Here is a 26,678-nt window from a genome sequence, read left to right on the forward strand (position 1 = left end):
TTAATTTAATGAAATTCAGCTTAAAGTTGTTCCTTGGCACAGAAGGTGCTCCTGCCTCTGTCTAAAGTCCTCAATAAAGCAGAGCAGGAAGGATGGGCAGATGTAGAGTTGGGAGGTTGAAATAAGGCTTCCTCCCTTATTTAGAGTCACCCCCTCTTCCATGTTAATTCTGCCTGTGTTTTATATATTTATCTGATTTAGCCCTGCCCTCCCCTTCTCTCAGCTAAGCTGCTGAGGCAGAAAGATCCTCTTGCATTCCCTGCCCTCCAGTGCAGCAGCTCAGGAGAGTGGTGGGAAGGACTTGGAGCAGAGAGTTTACCTCCAGCACAGGCAAAAAACCAAGTGTGATATTTGGATATTTGTAGGAAGGTACAAAATATCCAGGTTAAAAAAAAAAAAAAAAAAAAAAGAAAAAAAAGGTTTTGCTTTCTTGGGATTTTTTGTGGGGTTTTTGTGCTTTGAAATGCAAGTGTTTGGGTTCATAGGGCTAAAAGGTGTTAGCTTGGATGGAGGTGGGAAAACACAGGAGTTGTGGGCATTTGGGTGGCTTTGGGTGAGCATTCCTGGTGAGGGAGCTGGACTGCAAGACCCAGAGGCTCTTTCCCAAGGGTACAGTAATTCCGTGGCAGCAAGGAGTGCAGTGCAGGACGTGCCAAGAGAACCTGGCTGAGTATCGAGGCCAGTGTGATGGTGAGCATAAAATAACCCCTGAACTCCTCCCAGGTGTGCCAGATGATTCTTTGCATTGAATGATAGGGCAGGTGGAGGTGAACAAGACAAAGGGAGGTGGGTGTGAGGTTTCTGCAGCTGCTCTCACTGCAGGGACAACACTCAGGACAGAGGGTCCTGAATCGCAGCCCTTTCCTGTTGCAGTGTTCTTACTGTTTTGTAAAATCATCTTTGTCCTTAGGAAAGCTCTGAGCTGGTGAATATACACACATATTTGCAGAACATATTCCCCATGGCTCATTAGAGCCTTTCTCCACGCTGTGCTCCAGGGGCAGGGCAGTTTGCACAGAGGACAAGTGGATTGTCCCGCTGTCGCCGTGCTCGCTGGGACCGGCCTGGCGCTGGCTGAAGATACATTCCTTTATTGTTCCTGCTCGTTTGGCTCTTTTAATCAGTCATGAACTGACACAAAACGCTCTCAGCAAGCAGTAATGGGTTTAATAATGATGGGTACAATGCTTTTCCCTTTGGAGAGGGGTCATGGAGGGAGGGGGTTCTCAAGCAGCCTCTGAGCGTGCACGTAAATGAAGTTTGGGGCATCTTTGGGGTCACTGTGGGAGAGTGAGGATCAAACAGGGGTCCATTTTGCAGCCTCCTTGTCCAGCCTCACCCACTTGGATGTTAAAAAGGGACTTTATTAAAGGGACTTCAGTAGTTCTGCTGCTGCAGACATGGAGGTTTTTGGATGGCTTTTTGCTGGAAGTTGATTCCCAGTGCTGGGAAGGTTTGTTCCTCACTGGGGAGCAATCCTTTGGCTTTGCTCCAGCTGACATTTTATAAGGTGGGCTGTGATATTTTTTACCAATGAGATTAATTGGTCCTTAGATTTGGGTTGTTTGTTTCTTTTTCCTGTTTGTTGCCTTTTTGATTAAAAGAAAGCACAGATTTAGCTGATCCACTCCCCTCCAAGCTCTTTCCCAGCCCTCCTGGTGCTTCTAAATCTGATTTTAAGTGTCTTCAGTCAGAATCACACAGGCCCTTCATTTCTCCATGTGGGAAGGTGCCAATTTACTCTGTGGTGTAAATAAAGAAATGATACAAAAAACCCACCCCAAAAACAGTAAAATGGAAATATCTAAATTCAGCAAGTGTACAGGAAAATATCCTGTGTCCAAGTGACAACCAGCAGGGAGGTGCTGATGGGAGTGAGGCTCTTTCTAGCTCAGAATTCCTGGAGAACTCGGGAAGGACATCCCAATGTCAATTAAGATGTGCAATGGCATCATTATCAGGTTAACCAGGGAGTCACACGAGTCACAGCCCTCCCTGGCTGCCTGTTAGGAGCAGTAATTGAGCAAATTAAATCATCAGGGGGGTGCTGTGCTGTCAGGTGCTGCAGGATGCAAATGCCAGTCACTGGCAGAGGCTGTTCAGAGAGAGAACCAGGGGGAAAGGGGATGGGAAGGAGGGCAGATGATGGCTGTGTCTAGCTGGGAGCATTTCAGACCCCAGAGAAGGTCTGAGACACCTGCCCCTTTATTCCTGACCCCCTCTTCCCTTTCCCAGCTCTCCCTCTCCTGCCCTCCCAAAATTCCCAGTCTCACCCAGGTGGGGCTCTCCCTTTGCTCCACACCCATAACACTTGCTGGCCCAGAAGGAAAAGCCTGATTTGAGGTGTGTCCCCCTTCACCTGGGAATGCAGTGCCCTGTAAATGGATCAGCAGCAGCTCAGAACCTCCCTGCTCCTGGTGGGATATAAATCTCCAAACTTTAACAATCAAATTATGGAAGCTCAGCAGAAAGGAAATGATGGCTGTGCTGAAGCCACCCTGACCCCTGATGCATCAGGCTCTGGCAGGGGGCCAGCCCACCACTTAGTGGGATGTTTCTGGAAAAAAAAGGAGGCTGAATGACGTTTTTCATATTAATATCTATTCTTTCCTCTTGCCCCCAGCATGTTAAATTCAACTTTGCTCCAGCCCTGCCAGCCCAGGCATTTATTTCAATTTCCTAGCCTGAGTTCTGGAATAGTGTATTAATCCAGAAACAATTAACTAAAGTCCTAGTGCTAGCTGTTAATGAGATGGAAATAGGGAGTTATTTGAGTAATCCCACTACTGTGTTCTGGGTTTGCAGCTTCTTCCTAACACAGTTGCTTTAATCAGAGAGGAATAGGAAATGAAGAAGTTTTGAAGAATCACAGCACCCAGGAACTTTCAAACCTTAGGGCCTGTTTTCCTTTAAGACTTAACCCAAAAGCTTTAAAATAAAGTTGTCCTCACTACATGGTATTATTTTTTTTATTGAACTTCTGTTCCATTTGGCAGGTTTAGCAGCTCATTAGGGCCTCCTGCTTTTCTTTTGACTTGGGTAATGAGCACTGTAAAGAATTGTGAGTCTCTATTGGTATTAATAAAAATTACAGTGCAGGGGTCAGAGCAGATAAATCCTGGGCTTTGAACGGTGTAAGAATTATGCAGCAAAACACCTCCTCAGCGAGGACTGAGCTCTGAGCTCGGGCTGGGAGTGCCCAGCTCTGTAAGTGATGCTTTGCCTCTGCTCCAGCCCAACAGCACAGGAAAACTGGCTGATATTCAGCAATATTTGGTGCTCTCTGGAGCACTGGGGCAACAGGCAAAGCTCTTGCCAGAGCCTCCCATCCATCCTGCTGTGCCAGGCTGCTGGGGAACAGCAGGAGGGTGAATCCTGTCCCAGACTGAGCAGATGGCACGAGATCCCCGCATGGGAGGCTCTTACCTTGACTCAGGACTTTTCTGTCAGGGTGAATCAGGGACAAGGAGGAAAATCCCCCCTCTTTTGCCTGTTCCTTTGGGTCTCTGGTCCCTGGCACCCCTCTGCACTGCACTGCTCTGCTCTCACCCTGGCAGTGCTGATTCCTCCGTGTTCCTGGGGCAGGGGCTGCAGTCACACATTCAAACTCTCTGCTGTCACCTCCAGAGCACGTGGGGCTGCTTCCCCTGCAGTCCCTGCACATAAATATTTAATCCCCACAACGGAGCAGCGGGAGGAATCCATTTAATTAATCCAAGTGCTGCTGTTCCTTCATGTCAGGGGGATGTGCAGGACTGAAGGAGGCTTTGGGTGCTGACCTGTGACCATGTCAGGACTGGATTCTTTGCTGCAGAGGGATCTCATTCAGACACTGAATTGCAAAAGGAGGTGGGATCCTCTATCTGCAAATGAAACCACATTGATTTTTAATTTTTTTTTAATTAAATCTTGGGCCCAAGCTGCTCCAAATGAGCTCCCAAAGCAGCTCTGAAACCAACCCATGTGCTTTCCTAAAGGCATTGCATTTCATCCAAAGGAACTTGCTAAAAGGAGAGAAGATTCCTCCCCTCCCTTGTCCTCCCTGGAAGTGTCCAAGGCCAGGCTGGACGGGGCTTGAGCAACCTGGGACAGTGGAAGGTGTCCCTGCTCATGGCAAGGGGTGGCACTGGATGAGCTTTAAGGTCCCTTCCCACCCATTCCACTCTGATTCCATGAATGTCTGGAAGAGATTCCCCAGGGATGGGCTCACACAGCTCTAGGATACACTGGAATATGGATGTGTGCTTGTTTTTGAGGCTGCTGCTGGATTTGGCTCGTGTTAGGAAAGCTTTGATCTCCAGTTCCTTTGAAACCCCACTTGTTGTCATAACACAGGCACCAGGAACCAGGCTGAGCATCCCCCTGGGGTTCCTGTGGTGACAGGGACCACATCCAGCTTTGGGAACACCACAGGACCAGGTGTGGGGAGGAGACAGGACCCTCTCAGTGAACTGCCCCCATCACACAAGCCCCACAGAGAGGTTTGGTGCTGGTGCTGCTGCTTTATCTGCTGTTATATTTCTGCTCCATCACTTCTAAAGCATTTTAACACCCTGGGTGTTTGGCTGGTTATGACCCCTCCAAAAAGCCCTGAACAAACCTGACTGGGGAACATGCTCAGCTCATTCCCTGTTCTGGGAAAACCCTGTGGAGCTGCAGCATCAATCCCGAGATTTTCCTGGGCTCTTTAACCCTTTACCTCCTGATCCTGCAGTGGGAGTGTCCTGCCGTGCCAGGGAGGGGCAGATGAAAGCAGACACATGCAGCAGTCAGAGATCCCTGAGGGAAGTCTGCTGGCTCCTGGATAGTGGGATTAGAGCATCATCCCAGCCCTGCCCCAGCTCCCTGCGTGCCAGGAATGCTTGAGTTATTCTGGTAATTCATTCAGCTGCAATTCCTCGAGTGCTTCTCTCCACTGCTGCCCTGGGTCTGCAGAGAACTCCTCCTGTTGGCATTAACCCCCTGACTGCTGGTGCTGAACGGGGCTGGGGAGCCCCAGCACGTGTGTTCTGGGGGGGTCTGTCTTCTGTAGTGGATTTACCACACCCTCAGACACAAATCCCAAAGATTCCCGTCAGTTTTTCAGCAGTTTGGGGCATTTAATACAAAAAAAATCCCAATTTTGATGGGGAGAAGTGGTGAGGTGGAAGAATTAGGAGAGACCCTGGGGCCCATCCCATGGTGTGTTTTTTTAGGGCACTCAGCTCAAATATGGGGTGATCAGACCCCTATCCTGGCTGTGGAAATGTTGTGATAAACCCCAAGTAGAGGGGTCTTTTCTGTTCCCAAAGGCAAAATGGGTGGAAGGGGCTGCAACATGAGCTGGACAAACCCCAAACTGGTACGAGGGGGATTTTAACGGTGTGAGTTCATTCCACGGACACCTCCTGCCTGACAACTGCCCTGTCCTTCCATCAGGGGCTGTGCTGGAGTTGCAGGGGGGATTTCAGCAGCTGCAATGACGTGGTGACTCCGAGCAGGTGGTCTGAATGATCCTTCCCGGCCTTAAACATCTCGGAATTTACGCCAGCACACGCCAAAATAGCGGCTCTTCCCTGGTTCTTCAGGAAGGCTTTTTTGTCTTGGCTGTTGGGTGTTGGTTTTTTTTTTCCCCACTGCTATTTTCTGCTTTGCTCTCTCTCTCTCTCTGCCCACCTGACTTTCCCTTTTGGAATCACCCCCAGAAAAACAATGTTTTCTGGCATTGTTCAAAGCCCAGGGCTTGTTCATCCCTTCCCAGGAGTGTCTCTGACATTATCTCTGTGGTGTCAGGGAGTATTTTTATAATGTCTGCACACTCTTCTCTCCCCACCGCTTGATCTAATCTATCAGAAGGTTTTTTTTCTTTTTTTTAATCTTTTGTTGGGAAAAAATTAGTAATTTTCTCTGCGTTTTCTGTCGTCTTTAAAGGCAGGCAAGGGACTACTGTCACAGAATTGTAATAACTTATCTCTTCTTGTTCCCTGTGTTAGGTATTATTATTAATACTTATCAGCCTATTGTGTGTAGGAAATTAAAAGGCCTGAAGTGGCCTGGTGGGACTGAATGTTTTATGTTAGAAACTCAGTTTAGAGGAATTTGTACCTTGGTCACAACCATAAGGAAAAAAAAAATGATTATGTAAAGTTTAAGAACTATAGTTCAAACTGTAGTTGGGTTTTTTTTTTTAATAAGCACTACAGAGGCTAAAAAAAAAGAAGGAAACTCTTCCTTCATCCCCCTGCCCAGATGCAATTCAGTACAGAAGCCATTAAACAGATTTAACTGGAGATTCTCTGTGCAGAAAGGAGTTATTTGAAGTTACTGTGGATAAATAACCTATTTCAGTTTTCACCAACAATTAATTTTCCTTCCCAGAAAACACCCAGAGCAAATGTTGCTCTGAAATTGTTTAATTACTATTTCTTGCAGTGCGTTGTTTGTTATGAACTTTGTCTTTCAGCATCTTTCTTCTCTTCTATTAAATCCCATTTTCCCCCCTCAGATGCTGTGGTGTGAATGGAATCAGTACTTTCTGCATTTAGAATGAGGCTGGGTTCTCTGCTTTATTAAATAACAGCAAGAAAAGGTTTCTCAGGAATCCTGGAGCGTGTTTGACTTTCCTGGGTCTCGTTTTTCCAGAGCCATAAAGGTTTTTCAGTGCAGGCCTCTGCAAACACGAGGGGTTGGGTACAATTATTCTCCAGCTGCAAAAGGAATCCTCTTTCAGTCCCCTGTCCTGACCTTGCCCAGCTGGTCCAAGGCCACAGCTACTCATCATATGGAATATATTCCAAGCCACTCTGGGTTTTGACCTGAAAGGTTAATATTAACAAAACCAACCAATTACCTTTAGGTGGAATCTATTGGCACACAAATAGAAATCAATAGGGGAGCGTCCATTACTGGCTTTGTGGGTGTATAAATATAAATTAGTATCACTGAGAGAACAAAGAACCAGCCCAGAGTTATGCCTGGGGTTAATTCTTTGCTCTTTAGGTTTCGAGGCCTTGCAGGATTTTGGGGTGTGGGTTTTGGGGGGGATGAAATTCCCTTTCTGTGCTTCTTAAACTTATTTTGAACAGAATTTCTCGGAGGGCTTTGGGGAGCTCTGGACTGAGGGAGGTTTGTTTCCAAAAGTGAAGTTTCCCTTCTTCCCCTTCTGTCTTGCAAGCTGGGAGTCTGGAGTAATTTTGTAGGCTTAGCACGTATTTTGTGCTTCCAGTGAGGTTTTTGGGCTGTGGGAAGAGCAATCCCATCCCCAAAGGCAGTTTAAAGAGGGGAGGGATGGTTGTAGTAACAGGCTGCTCACAGTGGCTCAGTTCTCATTCCTGGTGCTGTCAGAAACTCACTGGATACCATAAAGACATTTAATCTCAGAACCACCAACCCTCTCAGTTGTGGCTATTCCTGTGTATAAACAGCCAGCTTTGTCTGCAAAGGCAGCAGTAAAACATCAAACCCTGCTCCACGAGAATCAGCTAAAAGCTACAATTTTTTTTTAATTTTATTTTTTTTTCCATGAGGAAAGATTATCTTTTAGCTGTCCCAAACTCAGCCAGTGGCTTCCAGATAGGGCCTCATTCCAGATACCAAACAGAATGGAAAATTTCCCACCCTTTCAAATAACAGCCAAGTCAGCACAGACCTGACAGTTTTATGCAGAGCTGGGACAGGATCTATTAACTTCTATCAGCTGATCTTGTCTCTGAGTGGCTGCAGAACCACAGGGCTGCAGCTTTGGGTGTTTAGCTAAAGGACCTCAGCTGAAAGGGGTTTATTTTTCCAGTGGTGCCCCAAGCTGTCTCCCAGACGTGCTGTCTGACATTGATTAGACAATAGTTGTGCTGAAGCCAGGACATTCTATCAAAGGGCTTGTGTCTTCCACTGGAGCAGGAAATGTAAAGCACTTTATGTGTAAAAAGAAATATTAATATTTGAGCTAAAAGTCACAGGGGAAAAAAAAAATCTATTAACCAGAAACAGCTTTGGGTGCAGATTCTTTTTCTCCTGAACTTGCAGAAAGTTTAGGGGGCTCTGTGTATCTTGCAGTTATTAAAAGTAAAACCCTGAGAGCCCTCTGATGCAGCACAGACTCTGCTGTGTTTGGGAACAAGAAATGGTTGATTGCTGCTGTGGGAAAGGCTTTGTCTTGGCTGCCTTGTGCCAGCCTGGTATCCAAGCTGGGCTTGATTGCTGGGCTGGTCCACCGTGCTGGGGAGTCTGTCAGGGGCTCAGGGAGCAGCTTGGCCCTCAGGTTCACTGCACAGTTATGTTTTTATGACCTGTGTGCTTCAGGGTGAGATGCCCCTGCAGCAGATAAATTCAGGTGCTGCAGTGGCTTCAGGGGGATCTCAACAGGATTTCCTTTTGGATGATTCAAATGCTTGAAACCCCCAGACCCTGGGGACAAACCTGCCACTTTGGGCTCGGTTTTGCCCTCTGTAAAACACGAGGAACAATGCAATGAAGATGCCACTGACTTGCCTGCTGAAAGGATGAGTTTTCCCCCTAAAGTTTTGTTATCCTGTCCCTTCCCATTCTCTGTTGCTGCTGACGCTCTTCACGCCTCCATTTGCAGCACTAGATACCATAAATTACCTGGTAACAAATCTTCCCTTACCCTGCTGGTAAACGTTTCTCTGCTATCATAAATTCAGCCTGATAACCAGATTGAAGGAGTGTAAAATGCCATATCAAGCAGATAGCAAAAAGGAGGAGATAAGGGGATGAATAAGCTTGTCCCTGCAAACAGGTGTTTGATCATTTGTTATGCCTTGTCAGAGCAAACAAACCTTTAAAAAACAAGTAAATGGACAATCTGTCCTTTTCATCCACTTTATCTTGCAGAGCTGTGTCTGCTCTGTGCTGGGAGATTCATAACTCACCCTCCTTGTGTCTTGCAAATTGTTTCTATTATTCATGATTAAAGTCCGGAGCAGAAGGTCCTTGCATATGTGAGGAGACACTTGTTAGAGACATCCTGATGTTATTAAGACATAGATTCAGTCAGAGGTCGTTATGAGAGCATCCAAATGCAGAGATCACACGGGGGAGAGAGAGGAGGAAATTAGGGCTGAATGTAAAGGTGGGAGTGTGATTGGGAAGGAAGGAGAGGACGGAGAGGGGACACAAACCAGGGGCCCAGGGAGGTGCTGGGGAGCTTCTGGGGCAGGAGAAGGAAGAGTGAAGAGGTCCAGCATGTCCCTGTCCCCTCCTGCCTGGAGTTTAAACTCCAACACCCCACACAGTTGGTTTCCAGCATCTTTAAGATGGGCTTTGTCCAGGCAAATTTCAAGTGCAAAGCCCAACTTGGGGCTTATCTGTGACATTCAACATAAACCCCTCCACGCCTCAGGGGCACACACAGATGTTCTAAAGCCTCCCAGAGGCTGTGTCTCTAATTCCAAGCCTCAGAGTCCAGCTGGAGGCTTTGCTAATGTGGGAATGTGCTGATCCTGGCCCTGATGAGCCCTCCAAGCTCTGCCAGCCTCCTCCTGCTTGGGCTTGAGGTGTTGAGAAACAGGTATTGATTCACTGGTGCTTGTCCTGTGGGCATGTTCCAGTTAAACAAGAATAACTGCAGCTCACAGAAGTCCCAGTGAACCTCTGGGCAGATGCATTTTGTCGTGGTGGGGAGCATACTTAGTTAATATGGAAATCTATAGGAGAAATTAAGGGTATTTGGAGACAAGCAGCAGATTCCCACACACTTGGAAGCAGATTTCCTGCCTGACAAGCACCTCCTGGGTCTGTCAGGGGATGTATTTCTGTTCCTCAGGCCCTGTCAGGTGCTGCATCTGAACAGGCACTGGCATGGCATGGGTGACTGGCAAAGGATTCCGTGGGTTTTGGGGATGGGAATGCGCTCCAGGTGCCGTGGCTGAGGGATTTCCCAAGGTCTGGAGTCAAAACAGATTCCATAAAGGTCTAATACATCTTTATTCAGTGGCAGAGCTGTGTGCTGTGGTCCTGTGCCAGCCCCTGCCAGGCTGTGGGAACAGCCCAGTTCCAGTGGCAGCTTTGTCTGTGTAAGTTCTCAGCCCCAGAAAACGTCCAGCCCCAGCTCCCCCCTTCCCTTTTGTCTGTGGGTAATGACACCTGACAGCAAATGCAAACACGGTGCACAGGGTGAGCTGCTGCCTCTGCAGGGGTTAAAGAGGCATTTCCCCCCCTCTCCTGTGCCCTGTGCCAGGGGGAGTTCCCACACAGAGACCCAGCTGCTTTTACCACCCTTAAACCATCGTCAGGCTGCAGAAATGTGACATGAAAGGGTATTTCTTGTCAATCCAGTGGCATAAACCATATTCTCAGTGAATAAAATCAGATTTTTTTTTTTCCCCCCATATATCACTGCCTCTTCCCAGCTCCCCCTCACTAAGTGGATTTGACATCAACATTCACTGGTGTGTGTTGCCAAAACCTCAAAGCACATCAACATGTCAGAACTAAACTGAGTGTCTTGGGCAGAGGCAGCACATCCTCTCCCACATCTCAGCCTGCTCTGGGAGCAGAGGTGGCTCTGCTGGGTCTCTCTGACTGCAGGATTTCAGAGCCAGGGGCTGTGCCCTCAACCCCTGTGGGGGGACAGCCCAGGCTGCTGTTCCAGGGTAGTAAAGAGCACCTTAGAATTCCATCTGGGTGATTTTCCCGTGGCTTTGGGAGTTCTGGAGCATCTGGCAGCTCAGGTTTAGAGGCTCTAGGTCTGTCTAGACCAAACATATTGGCTGTGCAGAAAATGAGATTACCACAAAATGAAGCACAGGCCAAGGAGGATCCTGAGGGATTTCCCCTGACTGGCATTCCATGTTTTCTCTGGCACTGGTGCCCACTGATATTAGGGGGAAAAGTAGCTGATAGCTGGGCAGCTGGAGAGCAACCTTTGGAGTAGGCAGGGGAGGGGATGACTCAAAGCAGAGGGACCCAGCCCAGCTTTTCCTTCAGTCAGGAGGGTCCTGGTTCTTGTTTTGATGCCACCCGAGTGCCCAGGGAGTGACCTGGCCAAGGAGCTGGCATCGGAAACAGCATTTTATGATTCAAATTAGAAAAAAAGAAAGGAAAGCATTCCCATTCCCTATTAAAAAGGCAACATCAGCCTCTTTTATGAAGTTTATCTCACTGCACAAAAGCCTGTTTTTAAAGCACTGGTGGTGTTGGCACAGGCATTGTGGTGAGAATTAACAAACACCCCATTGACAACAAGCCATTGTCTGTGGCCTCTTTATAATGTGATTTCAGGAAACTGCCAGCACGCCAAAATTAATGCAAATGAGTGCAAATTCACATATTGCAAAAGGATTAGAATATCATTAATGTGGGCATTAAATATTTAAACAATATCTCTATGAAAGAATTATGAGCTTTCAAAGCTTGTCTGTGTTTTATGACCACATTAAAGCAGTTGTAATGACATCTTCTATGCTGGGACTAGGAATTTATCTTTTTTTTTTTGGAATATCAGCCCCTGATCATGCCCAAAGCCATCAGGCTCCCCCCAGGTTATGGTGTGTTTTAGCCACATCTCAGCTCAAGTGGGTGTGTTGGGTGTATTCAGTTAGCAGAGCGTGGACAAGAGCAGGAAGATTCTGAGAATGGTTTGCAGGAGTTAAAAAAGAAAAAAAAGGATGACCATGATCAGTCCCTGGGACAGATGGAGATCAAGGCAGTTGTTTGAGTGGTAAATGTAAAACTAACATGAACTTTGATAGTTTTAGTGAAGACTCAGCCTGCTGTGAGCCTGTCAGACCTTTCCCTGGCCCTCCATGAGAACATGTGAGAGCTCCTCAGGGTCTCAGTTCTTTGTCTCTGGGCACTGTGTGATCTAAAAGGATAACTAACAGATCCCCTTAAATATTTGGGGTTGTCCCATCACCTGCTCTGATGTTTCTGAGCCCCAGAGGGCTGTGACATGCAAATCTGCAGTGGGAGCTCAGCTCAGCTCCCCACTCCTAATGCCAAGCACTTCTTTAACAGCACCACTGCCATTTTAAGCATGCCATGTGTGCCTAACAAAGGGACTGAAATAAAAAATCAAAGGGAATCAAGTGCATTATTCCTCTAAGGGAAAGAAGAGAACGGTGAAGAACCCACTTGTGTAAGTTAATGCATTTTTCAAGGAGCTCTCTGCCACGGTGGGGAGGGTGGTGTGGGAGAGAGTCACTGGGAGAAACAGCTCCAGAGCCTGTTCAAGGCAGGGGGAAGATCTTTATTGATGTCAGAGAATTGTCATTGAGGCCCTCGAGTCTTTGCTTGGCAAGGCACTTAACTCTGCCAAATGCTGGGAGCTCTGCAGTGGGAAGAGCAGGAAAACAGGGTGGGCTGGGATGATTTCAAAACCAACTGAATGCATTGTGCCTTCTGTGCTTGAAACCTTTGCTGCTCCTGGCAGCTCGTTCCAAGTGTTCAAAATAAGCTGGTCCTGGAGCTGTGGCTTGGTGGAGTCAGAGCTGCCACTGAAACCAGGCAGGGGAGGGTTTAGGGTGGATCTCAGGACAAGGTTCTTCCCCCAGAGGGTGGTTGGCACTGAGCAGGCTCCCCAGGGCAGTGGGCACAGCCCCAAGGCTGCCAGAGCTCCAGGAGGGTTTGGACAACGCTCTGAGGGACAGGGTGGGATTTCTGGGGTGTCTGTGCAGGGCCAGGGGTTGGACTGATGATCCTTGTGGGTCCCTCACAGCTCAGGTCATTCCATGATTCCATGTGAGTGTTTCTTTCCTTGGGGCTGGTGGCTTTTGCTGTTTTCCCCCCAGGACTTGGCAGCCAACCCTGTCCCAGTGTGGATGTAACGTGGTGGGAGGAACTGGCTGTGGAGGGGAGGGAGGAGCAGGAGGAATGTGATCTGAATGCACAGGGCTGGTGGTTCAGTACCATTCTCACGTCATCCTAAACCACCCTCTTCAGCAGAAGGCAGTTTCACTGTGCTGTTCTAACAGCCAGCGTGTGAAGCTTGAAACCCCACACCTGAAAACAGGGATGGTCTGGGCTGTTCAACCCTGTAACCATCAGAAAGGGGTGACCTGCAAGCTCATGTTTATGGGGCAGACAGTGGTTCAGACCCTGCAGAATTGCTGGCTTTCCTTTCTGACACCGGTGCAAAGCAGTACAGAGTGTAGAACAAAACAACTTGTCCGAGCACTTCAGCTGCTGGGCTTTTTAACTCGCTGGAGAAGGATGGTCAGATGTTATGGAAATCAATTAGGATGACTAATCTTATCAATTCCTAAATTTATTCCTCGTAATCAGCAGCCTCTCTTCTGTAACTACAGGAACCATGACGTGACCAGTGCCTGGTCTGATTAAACACAACATGGTAATGATCCCCTAATGAGCAGCAGAACTGCTCCACGACTCAGCTGGATTTGGTTGTGGGCTGGATTTAAAAATGTTCCCTCTTTAATGGCCAAATAATGAATGATGAATCCGTGCATGACACTCCTGTTAAAGCCTTGGTGAGAACTGCTCTCGTGCCTGATCTTGTGAGCCTGATGGTGCCTGTCAGGCTTCAGTGGGGCTTTGGACAACGCCCTCAGGTACAGGGTGGGAATTTGGGGTGTCCTGGGCAGGGCTAGGAGCTGGATTCTGGTCCTTGTGGGTCCCTTCAGACTCAGGATGTTCTATGATCTCCTGTGCTGCCAAATTTCAGGGAGCTCAGCCCCTGGCTCAGTTCAGCTCCTTGCACTGACTCCTCATCCTCAGCTTCCCCCACGAGGAGAGGGGAGAAAAACATCTGCATTTTGGGATGTGGAATTTCCCAGGAGAACCTCAGGCAGTTTCTGCCGAAGTGCAGCAGCACAGGGACCAGTGCAGAGCAGAAAGCCCAGGGCAGGGAGGGATCTGAACCCTTGGAGGGGTGCAGGTACCTCCCCAAAAGCTCCTCTCAGCCCCAGGACTCGGGTGCTCAGCCCTTGGGTGTTTGGCTTTGAGCACAGGTTTTACAGGTGTATTTATAAACCCACAAAATAAATAGGGCAGTGCACGCTGCTCTTCCTCTGCTTTGATCAGGGTGGAGTTCCTCCAGAGCTGTCCTGATTAAATCAGAATGGTAATAAATTGGAAGGGCTCGTGTCTGATTTGTGAGACTCGTTCAGGTGTTAAGGGGGGGGAGGAACATTCCAAGAGTGAGGAAAGGATGGTTTACCTTTTCACTGCCAGATGAAACTGTGCCTGGCTAACACAGAGGACAGGCTCTAGGGATGGGTGCTGTAGGATTTCATGCCCCCAAGGGGCACAGCACCACCGTGCAAGAAGATGAAACAACCAGTCTAGGCTGTGATATCTGAGACCTGCAAGACGCAGGCCTGGCAGGAGACCCTGGGGAGGACCAGAGCTGCTACAGAGGGAAGAAGCTCTGATGGCCATTTAGAAACCTGTCCCACCACTGGTACCCCCTCCCAAACCTGGCACCCTGGGACAGGCTGTCCATGTGAAGCTGGCAGAGCTGGGAGGGGCAGGAGGGTTCCTGCTGGCAGAGCTCACCAGGGGCCGAGGTTTTCTTTAGCTCCTCTCCTCCAGACCTGCCAAGCTGTCAGTGCCAGCAGGCTCCTCCGAGGAGTGAGGCACTGCAGAGCCAGCCTTGCTCTCCCAAACACTGTCACAATCTTCAATAGCTGTGCCTGTTGATAAATAGCTGCTCTGGTCAAATTATATGACTGTCAGCTCACACAGCAGCTCTGTCTAGGACTTCTTCTGTTTCTCTGTCTAAACACCCTCTGCTATTAATAGGGGGAGAAAAATATGTGTCATTTTATCCACAATTCTGTTTATTCCTCTCCTTTCAATCCTATGACTTGTACAAATTATAAGCAAAATCAGAACTTTGGCTGGTAGCCTTCTCAAAGTTTCTACTTCTTGTAACAAGCTCTGGAGAGAGTTAAGGGTTTTTTTCCAGTTATTTAAACAAAACTTGCATTTTTTTCAGTCTTTATTTGCACACTGAGTGGTTTGTAGACTCATTGAGGGCTTCCAGGTGCTGCCACTGGGCACAGGAATGAACTGATGTCAGTGTTCAAAGGGTTAATCTGCTCAGGAAAACATCACAGAACCATCAGCAGGGAGCTGGAGGAAAGGTAAAAACACTGGCAGGTGAATGAATAGGAAGGATGAGGATTGGAAAAGATGGCCACCCCAGGTCATTCATCTCCCTGGCCCATTGTGGGCAGGGGATGTTCAATTCCCAGCCACAAAAAGGGCTCTGCAGGGGTGATTGAGTTCCTGGAGTTGCTTAAAAGCTGCCCTGCCCCAGAGAAAGGCCCTGACAGGCAGGGAGGGGAGGTCAGAGGTGCAGTTCATCACCTCTCTAATAAAATTAATCAAGGGGAGAAAATCAGAACACGTTTGCTATTGAATGTTGGGTCACTGTAAAGCTTCTTGGTGTGGCCCCAGTTCAGAATTCCCAGATGGGAATGGGGAATACCTGGGAAAAGCCTAAGGAATGAGGAAAAATCCCTTTGCTTCTCAGGAGGGAGGAGAGTGAAAGAGGGGGAGAGAAGGATTGGTCCAGAAAAGCTACAGAGAGCACAATTACTGTCAGGTCTCCCTGCTGCTTTAACCTTCCTTGAGGTCCCAAACAGGTTTAAATCTAATGAGGGGAGCTGGAAAATGAGAGAACTAAACAGCAAGGAGGTGAAATCAGGCAGAGGCATCCTCACAGTCCTTTTGCTGACAGCCCAGCCAGGGCTCTGTCTGCACTTGTGGCCTCTCTGCTCCTGTGGACTGGAACAGCATAAACACACTGGAAGTTTCTCCCCTTCCCTGTTGTTCAGAGAGGAGGAAATCTGAGAGGGTTGATAGACTTTCCCTTCCCTGCCTGCTCTCCATGCCCCTTGCTGAGATCCATTTGCAGTGGGAAGGCAAGGACCCCTTTCCCAGGTGTGTCCCCGAGCCTGGCCCCTTCCCAGCCACTAAACGCTGATCATCAGCTCAGCTGGGCCATGAAATGATGCTCTCCCTTTCCTGATACCTGCCCTGCAACGTCTGAAACACCAGAGTGATGCATAAACCACTTCCCTAACCCTCCCTGCTGCTGGGTTTGCTGGAGCAGCGTGGGCTGGAGCAGCCCAGGGCAGTGTGTTTGGCTGCTCTCGAGCACAGGCACAGCCTCAGTGCTGAGATAAGCACACATTTCCCTGGAAAGAGGTGAAAGGCCTTCCGAGGACCTCGCCACTGGGGAGGTTTGTTCGGGAGGAGGAGGCTTTGTTTTCAGTGTGAGATGGAGGAACAAAACGTGGAATTGAGCCTTTCAGCCAGCCTTGCTGCTGCAGAGCTGCACAGCCCTGCTCTCTCCCTGCTTATCCTCAGCCTTTCTGCAGCCTGCTATTATTCATGCCCCAGATTTACTTTTTCTCAATGGGTTTCCCGAGATGAAAACGTGCACTCTGAGAGGAAAAAGAAAATTGAGGGGGGAAAAAAAAAGAAAAAGGTCTGCTTCTGCTTTGTAACAACCAGGCTCCCTTGAAAATCAGTGTTTTAGAGTGAGAGGCATATTTCACGTGCACATGCTGGCTGCCTGACTCTCTCAGTTTGCTGATTCCCAAAAGCCACTTGTCAGGATTATGGAGGCGAGGGTGGGAGGCCAAGTTGCAGTTAATTTGCCCAGTTAGGCAGGCATGCAAAAGTCACGGTGTTTTCCTCCCCTTTTGCAAACAGTCGTGCATGGGTCTCTCCCTGCTGCATTTGATGAGGTTCAGGGTCCTGCTCTGCAAACACAGCCCGGCCCTCAGCTCCTGGGGGCTGAGCACGCCCGTGGAGGAGGATGGAGGCAGCATCAGCTTACACATTCCATAGGAAAACACACACACAGGGGCCATACAGGAAAATATTTCCTTTCATCTGCTCGAGTACTTTCAGCACTGAACAACAGCTCGGGATTCCACCTCCTGCTCTGGAACTGCCCAGCTCCATCCACACTCCCTCCACACTAGGCATCAGCTTTCCCAGTTGCATCTTTGGCAATAAAACCAGGGCTGAGGAGAGGTGGAGAGGAGTAAAAGTATTAAAATAGATTTTTTTTTTCCCCCCCCAGGATTTATGCTGAGAAAATCTGTAAAGCACTGTGTTATAACAGCTGGAGCCAATACTTGACAGAAGTGTGAACTCCTGGTTTGCAGTGGTTCACAGCACATCTGGGCAGCAGGCAGGGGCTTGTCAGAGTGCAGATGAATAGCAGTGATCAAAGGGGGCTCCCAGCTCAGAAGTCAGGCTCCAGCCCTTGGCAGAAAAGCCCAAACCCCACCACAACTGTGTGGGGACAAGGACAGAGCCCAAATCTTGTCCGTGGAGGGCTCTTGGCTTTCCCTGGTGGAGCCAGAGGAGCAGCCCAGGCTGTGCCCAGGACACCAGAGAGGGGACAACCCTCAGCAGCCCAACCTCCCAGGGCCAGGGGGGTGTTTGGGGAGGGCTCTGTGTTTGGTTTCCCCCAGGCAGTCTTTGGACCAGCTGTGCTTTGAGTAAGTGTGCCCAGCAGTGCAGCAGCAGCTTCGGCCCTGGGTGGGGTCAGTGTGATAATGGGTTGTGCCAGCACAAACCTGCCCTTTAGTACAGGAGAAATGGGAGTCTGGAGAACGTGTTTACCAGACACACAATCTCAGAGATGCTGCTCCTCCTGTTGCCATGGTTACTGCAGTTGTCTGACAATATTGGGAGGAAAATGTTCAAATCCTGGGTTGTTTCCCCTCACCCCTTGTTTTTCCCACTGAAATAAAATCGGGGAGCTGGGAATTAAATTAATCCCTGGTGTAACTGCAGGGGGGTTGCAGTGTGTAGTACCTGGAGTGCACATATGCAGGATGTATTTTTTTCCCCTCTTTGGACTTGCCCAGCCCAAAGCATTGCCCCAAATTCCCTATTTACCACCGCTCCTCTCTCCTTCACCCTGCTGGCTGCTGTGCTTCCCACAGGAAGGATCATCCCAGGTGTAGGGGGAGAAAGGTTATCCGAGGCATTGACTTTCTTTTTTGTGTACTGGAAGGTCAGTGTGATTTATTTAAAGGCAAAATTCTCAGTGTTGCTTCATTGGTGCTCAAAGGAGTGTGGGTGCTCTCATTTCATTTTATAACTCCAGTTCAAACCAAGCCAGCTGGGAATCAATTTAGGAAAAGTGTTAAGCTGAGTCTGCTGTGTTGTACAGACAAGTGTAATCACAGTAAATGGAGCTTCCCCCTTCTGACCTCGTTAATGGAACACTTACTCAGGCCTCTGATGGACCAAACAAGGAGTATCCCATCTTTCCAGCCACTCTTCCATCCCGTGGGCACACCTGGCCTCTGTCACTGCTGCAGTTTGGAGCAGCATGAAAACTGATTTAAGCTGCCCTGGGACAGGTTGGACGGGGCTTGGAGCAACCTGGGACAGTGGGAGGTGTCCCCACCCGTGGCAGGGGATGGAATGAGGTGGGATTTAAGGTCTCTTCCAACCCCAACCCTCCTGTGGTTCTGTGACCACTGCCTTTGGAGCGAGGTAGACTGATTCCTCCTGTCCCCCTGGCACTGAGCAGCCAGGATGGGCACAGGGGGGATGGATATCTCAGAGGGGTAATCAGGACATGTTATTTGTGTGTGCCCCTCTCCCTTCCTGCTGTGTTCTGCACTGCTGTGTGTCCTGGCTCCCCTCTCCTGTGCTGTGTCACCCCTCACCCTGTCTGTGTGCACTGAGCTTTTCCACGAGCCAGACCCTCCAGTGATAAGCTCCTAATCACCAGCTCTGCTCCTGCTGCAAAGCCCAGGAGCCCAGTTTGGCTGCTGGGATCCATCTCCTCCTCAGACCTCACAAGTGGCACGGGAGGGAGCTCAGGAGAAGCCAAGTGCAGGGGTGGAGGAGGGAAGGGCGATGCTGCTCTGAGTGGAGCTGGCACAGAGGACAAAGAATGAGAGAGGAGGCTGAGCTTCCCCACTTAGTAATTCAAATCGATCTTTCCTTATTGGAATCTGATAATCCTAAAAAGCTCCCAGCACTGAACATTGAGGAAGGAAAGTTGCTGACTGCAAAAGGCTGCTCCTTTCCATCCATCCCATCAGCTGCCTCTCCTGCCCCCCCTTTGAAAGTAACATTTATACTTCCTTGATCCTCTCCCTAAATCAGGACTTTCACTTTGCCAGCTTACTTCTGAAATGGGGCTAAGTGATATTAAGAAGCCACAAAGCTGGGGATGGGGTTGCTTAGCAATCCAACACTAAGATGTCTTGGAATCACTGCTAAGCTCCAGCACTGCAGCTCAGCTCAGCCTCGTGTGCCTGTCACAAACTGGCACAAACTTCTTCCAGCATCACTTTATTGTTAAATTTAAACGTTAAACATTTAGATACAAATACACTTAAAATCCCCAGGCATTTCTTTTGCTTAATCTTTGTCCTTTAACTCTCTAAGGGTTTTCTTTCAGAGTTTATTCCTTTCACACTCCTTGAATAACTCAGGCAGCAAGGCAGGATTGCAAATACATTGATACCACTTTTAGCTTTGCTACAGCAAATTAAAACCACCTGCCAGTAATAATCCCCCTAACCTGAGGCTTAATGATGCCATGAACTCTGCAACTGGAGATTTTGGAGTTTGAGCCAATTATCCACTGCTAAAGTTGATTCAGGAAAGAAAGAGAAAGATGACACCCACTAGCCAGGGTTCTGTATCATTATGTGATCACACACAGGGTGAGTCTTTGAATGTGATGTATCACAGGCTTTTATTACAAAATACAATCTAGACAGGCAAGGCTAAAGGCTGGAGAAAGAATTTCTCATTTCCCTCGTCTTACCAATGGGAAAATAAGGTGCAGTGATGCAAAAGGACCTTTAAAAGGCACTGCAGTGCCAAGCTCAGCTGGAGGATTCTGGGATGGCTGGTTTCAATCCTGCCTGCAGAGAGATGCTTTCCGCTGTCTCAGTGGCTCCTGCTCTTTCTTCCTGCTTTTAATTTACATTGCACAATTTAACCATTATTGTGGGCCCTTCAGGCTATTTGTTCTTGGAGAAGAAAAGCTGAATGGGAGCGGTGACAGCTCCCCAACACTCCCTGCTGCTCCCGCTGCTGCACGGCAGAGCCAAACTTTGCTCTGGGTTTGGACCCAAAACACTTGCCAGTAAATAGGACAGGTGGTCCAGAGAAACTGTGGCTGCCCCATCCATCCCTGGAAGTGTTTAAAACCAGGTTGGACTTGGTTTGGAGTCACCTGGTCTAGTGGAAGGTGTCCCTGCCCACGGCAGGGGATGGGACTGGAGCATCTTAAAGGTCTCTTCCAACCCAATCCATTCTCTGATATAAAAAAGCTCTTTGTAATTTCCCTTTCAAATGTATCTGAGAAGAATTAATGTGAAAATTCTCCTCCCTCCCCCTTCCTGTGATATTTAAGCTAATAATACTTCTTGAAGCAGAGAGAAAGGTGTTTTAATGGAACATGCTCAGCAGATGGGGTTGCAGTGGCTCTAGCTGATCTAATTACTCTCCATCTCGGCCATACTTCATAGCCTTGCATATTTCTTGTAAATTTTGTGATTTTACAGGCCTGAGAAATGAAACAATAATGTTAATTGATTTGGAAAGCTGCCCACTGACTGCACTAATAAAGGTAGCAAAGCAGCTCGTGGTGTCGGTAAAGGAACGCTGAGAGGAATGAGGAAAATTAAAGCCCATCATTCCAGTGACAGCCTCTAACTCTTCTGACATCAGCACCAACCCTCCTGCATCTGGCCAAAACACATCCCTAGAAACCAGAGATGCAGATCCTGTAGCTGGGTGATTTCAGGAGGGATTTCTGAAGCATGGCAGTTTTTGCACCAATGTTCTCTCCTCTCCAAACAACAGATGCGAGTGAGGAATACAAAGGGGGAAGGAGAAAAAAAAATCTGTTTTGGTGAGTGGGCCTGAGAGAATTCAGAACACATTTCTGAGTGGGATCACTTGGCCCATGTGCTCAGAACAGAGCATCACTCAGTGCCTGAGCTGGGTGTGTGTCCCACAAGGCCGTTTCCCTTCTGCTTTCCATCGTCTTTGTGCTTTCTCCTTGCATTAAGCAGGAACATGTGCTGTGGGGCTGTGCTGGAAGGGGTAGGAACCAGGTGCTTGGCCTGGGTAGAGGCTTTGTCAGCGGCCAAGCCCAAATCTGCTTTGTGAGGCAGTTCCAGCTCCAAACATCTCCGTGGGCAGGCAGAATCCGCAGGGACAGGGCCAGCAGGGACCATCTGCAGCGGGATGACACCACCACATTGCTCAGCCAAGCGGCACTGCAGCCTTTTATTCCAAGGGAGTCTGTCAACACTGAGCCAGGAGCGTTGGGAAGGCCTTGTAATCCCCAGCATCACTCCAGCAGACCTTTCCCTTGCCCTCTGCAGTGTGTGGAGAGGAGCCCATCATCTGTTCTGGGCGGCCGCTGGGAAGCAGGAGGCAGATGTTGGGCTCCATAATTGATTTAGTTCTCCTCAGCAGGTCTCAGGGAGGCTCCCAGGGCAGTGCTGGGCTGTGAGGGGGCTCTGCTGGCCCCCTTGACAACTGACATGATGGAGAAAATTGCCGTGTCACCCCTGATTAGGGACAGGGTTTCCCCTCCCTGCCAGACAGGACCAAGCCCGAGCCTGAGAAGGTCCCAGCCCAGGAGTTGGGAGTCACCTGGAGCTGCTGGATGATGTTTGGAAGGCCACACTCTGCACCCAGGGGAGGCTGCTGGGCTTGGGGTGGTGTACTGGAGCACGTTTTCATGCTTGACCTGCTCCTCACCCCTCCCTCTGCCAGGGGACACGAGGAACAATGTGCTCCTTTCTCAGTGAGGATGCCTCGATATTTTTTAGCTGCTTCCTGGGGATGAGATCACGGGGGGAACTCGCAGGGAACAATTCCTTTTCTCCCTAATTAGAAAGTATCACCATCTCTCCCCCCTCCCAGGCATTTCTCTGGGCCTCTGCAAAAAACACTTGCTGGTTCCTGCAGAGCCCCTGATGAGGAGTCCTGCTTTTAGAGACACAGGGCTGGGATGGGCTGGCTCCAGCTGCAGCCTCTGCTGCTGTTTTGGGGGACTCTGAGAGCATCATTTCCCTGTTTATCAGCTCCAGTGCACCCTTTCACTAACTCCTTGTGCCTCCACATACTCTGTTCTCTATTAGACAAGCAAGGACTGGGGAGAAGAGGAAATAGCACCCTGAAATCTGCACCCCAATTAGGCCTGTAACAATCCATTAACGTTGTTTTATAGCAGTATATTAACATTCCACCTGAGTGGTACCATAGGCAGCTGCCACACCGATTACTCACAGCACAGAAATGCCTTCTGACAGGTTTTGGTTGGATTATTTACTCACATTAATTGTTTCCCTGGCAAGCCTGTAGCAAGGTTAGTATCAGTCCTAAGGAAAAGAAAGCATCTGTCATTAAAAGTGTTTGTAAACAGCTTTACCTGGGCCATGTGCTTGGGCACCCAGACTGGGGGGAGTGGAGTGAATATCCCTGAATTTCACTGGAAATGCCAATTGTTCTTCCAAATTAGCTTAACCTCCCACACAGGCTCTTAACAGTGGTGTTCAGCAGAGCTGATGAGGAATCTCACCAGGGTCAACAGGGAGGAAAAGGGTTTTTTTCCTGAATTTTTCCTTTCTGTTTAGCCCAGTTCTCCCAGTTCTGGGACTGGGACAAGGGGGAGAAGTGCAGAGCTGGGATGGTCCCCAGGGAGGGATGGATGGATGGATGGATGGATGGATGTGCAGGAGTCCCTGCAAGCCCCTCCTCTGCTCTGCGCTACTCCCAGCCCAGAATGAATGATCCTCAGGACTGGGGAAGCTGCAGAGAACCCGAGCAGAGGAGCAGCTGGAAAATGTTTCTGTTGTGAAAATGCAGCTGTCACAGAGACACCTGGGTTTGCTTTCCCTCCCTTGCCCTTTCTATCTTGTCTCTTTTAGCTCGTGCCACAGGAAAAAAAAAAACCCACAACCAATTTCCTTATTCCTGTGGGCCCAGCCTGCAGAAAGGAATAATCACCATCCCAGACCAAACAGATTTAAAAGGATCTTTAGTATCTGGAAGTGACACTAACAATCCTCCCCCTGAGCAAGGGATGGCTCCTGCAGGAGGGCCAGGGGCAGACTGAGTGCTGACAGTCAGAGCTTTAAAAATACCCATTGCCCTGGGAAGAAATATTTGCATAAATATTTCACTTCGAGCTGCTATCACATCTCCCCAACCCCAGCCCTGCCTGGGAAATGAAATGAAGGTTTATGTGGTGGTTTGGGTTTTTTTTTTTCATGCCAAGCAGGGCCAAGGTAATGGGAGATTTGGGACTCTGAATGGAGATAATGGGACCATATTGGCCAGGTGAGAAATTGCCTCTCACTTTCCTACAGCCACTATCACGATTCTTAAACGAGGGGGTGGCTTTGGCCAGAGAAATTATCTCCCTCCCCAGAAAAGTGTAACAGCTTTTTAAATACCAGGCCTGGAGGAAAAAGTAACTCCTACGTAAGAGCAGGGCAACAGAACAGAGGAAATCCAGATTAATATTGAGCAGGAGCAGCTAATACAACAAACTCTGTGTTTTCCCCCCAGAACATTCTTTTCTGCATTTATTGTTCTTTTCCTTTAGCTCAGCTTGAACCCTTTGCAAGCAACTTAGATGATTGCAGGTGATTCTTTGCAGACAAAAGCAATGATAGACTTTTTTGGCACTTACATTTTTCCATGTACCACTGACAGAGCAGATTGTCTTGTTGGTACAGGAACAGTTCTAAAAATCCTTCCAGATAATTGTGTGTTTTTTTTTTTTTTTTGAAGGAGGCATTTTGAAATTTGTCTTTCACGTTGGTTGAGGTTTCAGTTCTTGTCTCCATTCTGAGGTTGGGTTTTTAGCCATTTCAGTATTTTTTGGTTTGAGTTTCACTATGGTTCTAATCAAAGCAGAAATGTCAAATGGCACACACAGTGTCCATAAAAACAACAGCAGTGCTTCCCCAGTGACTCACTGAAAGAAGGAAAGGGAATCAGGTTGTGCCTTTGTGTTAAAATATCCTGTATGTGGTGTTTTCCATTTTATTTCTTCAGGCCTGGCATTCACGCCTTTGGAATAGGCTGGGACTGACCTGAAACTCAAATCCAAACATTTTGAAATGGCTGAAAACCCATTTTCCCTTTTCTTGGGTGTCAAAGGACCACTGTCTGGGAGGAAAACAGGCCAAAAACTGGGAGCTCTGCATCACCAGGTAGAATTGCTCAGTGCTACACAGATATGGCAGGGGAAGTGAAGGGAGCTGTAATCAATATGCCAACAGAGCTCCTGTCATTGGGGACTGGGTTTATTCTTTTGCTACAGTTCACTCTGAATTCTTCTCTCACTGCAAGTCTGTACTCTCCTGGCATCAATAACATATTAATATATTCCTGTGTACTAAGCAGCACTTAATAATTACCTTAAACCTTAATTTGCTGAGGCTCAATTACCCCAGCAGCTCATTGACATTGTTAAGGTTAATAACTCAGTGATTCATGGGACAGGACACATTACAAATCAAATTGATTGTAGTAATTGTTGCAGCAAACCCAGTGAACAACAGTCAAAGTGTTATTTAGCAAGGCTGGAGCAGCAACTTTCCCAACAGTCCCGTCCCTTGGGAGAGCTGCAGAGGGCCAGGACAGAGCAGTGGGTTCTGTGACAGTCACTTCAAGGAGCTTTGGGTGTCAGAGCCTTTCCTGAACCAGGGGGAGTTCCTTGGTGGGGGAGAGAACCCAGCTTATCAGTGCAGCTGATAATTTGGGGGTCTGAGCCTTTGCTCTGACCATGCCCCTAAATAATTCCACCTTTCCTGCTGCAGGGAGGAGGGACCACAGCTCTGCTGTGTCCCCAGCACCACCCCTGAGCAAAGGAGTGATGCTTTAATGTATGTGTTGAAGTGACTCCTCGAAGGAATCTTAATCATATGGGCTAATTAGAGCCTGTGTTTGTTAATCAGATGTGAATGGCACTCTGATTTCTCTATTTAGATAAATGTCTGCTGGAAAACCTCTTGGCAGATGGGCAAATGTTTGCTCCCCCCCCTCCCTCCCCAGCCTAAGTGGGCATTTTAGCAGGTTGCAAACATAATTTCATAGCTAATTAGGGGAGAATGAAAACAGCAATTCTGGTGTCCACCACAGGATCCCAGGCACGATGGGAGGCAGTGAGGGGCTGTCCCTCAGGGTCTGCATTGGGAATTCCTGGTTGGAATGGAGGGTGCTGAGCTGATGCACAAGGATTGCCCAGATCTGTCTTCCCCCAAAAGTAAATCAGAGATGAACTTGTCCCAGTGCAACCCAGCCAAGTCCTCTCCCAGGCTGACTAAACAAGAACCAAGTTAAATTGTTGGGGTGTCCTGTGCAGAGCCAGGAGTTGGACTTTGGTGATCCTTGTGGGTCCCTTCTGTGGTTCTAAATAAACCTAAAGCCCTGAGAGAGCATCTGCAGCTGATCTGGTGCCCAGCCAGACTTTTATCCAAGTTTATAACTCCCTCAAGCCCTTAAAGCAAGGGAGGAAGGTGCATTTGGCCTTGAAGGGTGCTCAGGGCTCTGTTCCTTGGGGAGCAGGTGATGTGGGTGCTTTCACCTCTCCCTCCCTGCCTCCCTCATCACCACAGGGATCTGATGCAGAGTGGGGGGTTGGCCCTGGCTGGACACCCTGCAGGGACATCACCATCCTGCTGGGTCCTGCAGTCAACAGCTGAAACTGGAATGAGATTTCTGCACTCTCAAGAATTACCCTGAAGAGTATTTAAATATCTCTCTCCATAATTACACTAAGTTCCCTGCTACCAATATTCCCAGCAGCTCCTCTGCCAGTGGAAGTGCTAAGTACCCTGGTTTTATCGTGCATACCTATGGATTACAAATAGATCTTATTAACTGCTCCAAACTGACATATCTATTTGAATAAAGGGGCTCATTTCTTTGCAGGCAGTAGAACAATCTTCCTGCTATGCTAATAAATACAGGCATTTGCATAAATGTAATCAGATGTTGAGTCTCAGTGCATGTGTAGCCCAGCACTGAGAGAGCTGCTCCTGCAGGGAGGCTGCAAGGGCAGGAGAGAAATAGTTCCCAACTGTTTGGACTGGGCAGGGGTTGGGAAGGAAAAGTGAGGGCCTGTCCTTCCAGAAATCCATCTCTGCTTCCACAGGGTTTGTGTTATGGAGGCCCCATATCATACATTCTGCAGCCTATTGTATTATGCATTGTATACATTACATACTGTATTCTAGATAAGGAAAAGGCAATTTTCTCAGTTTTGTCTGCAAGAGCTCTGATTGTGCTGGACTCTCCCTTTTGATTAATAATGCAGCATGTGGTGTTGCTGCTGTGTGCACTTGGAATACGTGCAAATGCAGCACCCCCAAAAAACCCTGTGGCCCTGGCAGGAGCTGCCTCTGGATGTGCAGGAGGAGGGGAAGGTTCTCACCCTCACACAGCCCTTTTTGCCCTGGTGGTGAGCAGCCACTTTCCCTCCAACCTCAGCCAGGTAAAGAAACCAATGAAACATTCTGCAGATTCGGGAGAGAAGCTGCTTAAATGCTGGGATGGTGATGACCATGAGCACAGAAGGGTTTTGGCTCTTGGACAGCTCTGTCAGGTTGGGCTGAAGGGGCAGGAGGAGACAGTTCCTGCAGCCTCCTCCCTTTCTAAGCTGGTTTAGTGCTGTCAGTGCTAAAAACCATGCAGCTTCTTTCCCACTGGCAAACATGGATATCCCAGCTTATCCTGCTGCTGCTTCC

The sequence above is a fragment of the Myiozetetes cayanensis genome, unplaced genomic scaffold, assembly GCF_022539395.1.
Source record: "Myiozetetes cayanensis isolate MyiCay16 unplaced genomic scaffold, myiCay2020 scf29, whole genome shotgun sequence".
NCBI classification, from domain to species: domain Eukaryota; kingdom Metazoa; phylum Chordata; class Aves; order Passeriformes; family Tyrannidae; genus Myiozetetes; species Myiozetetes cayanensis.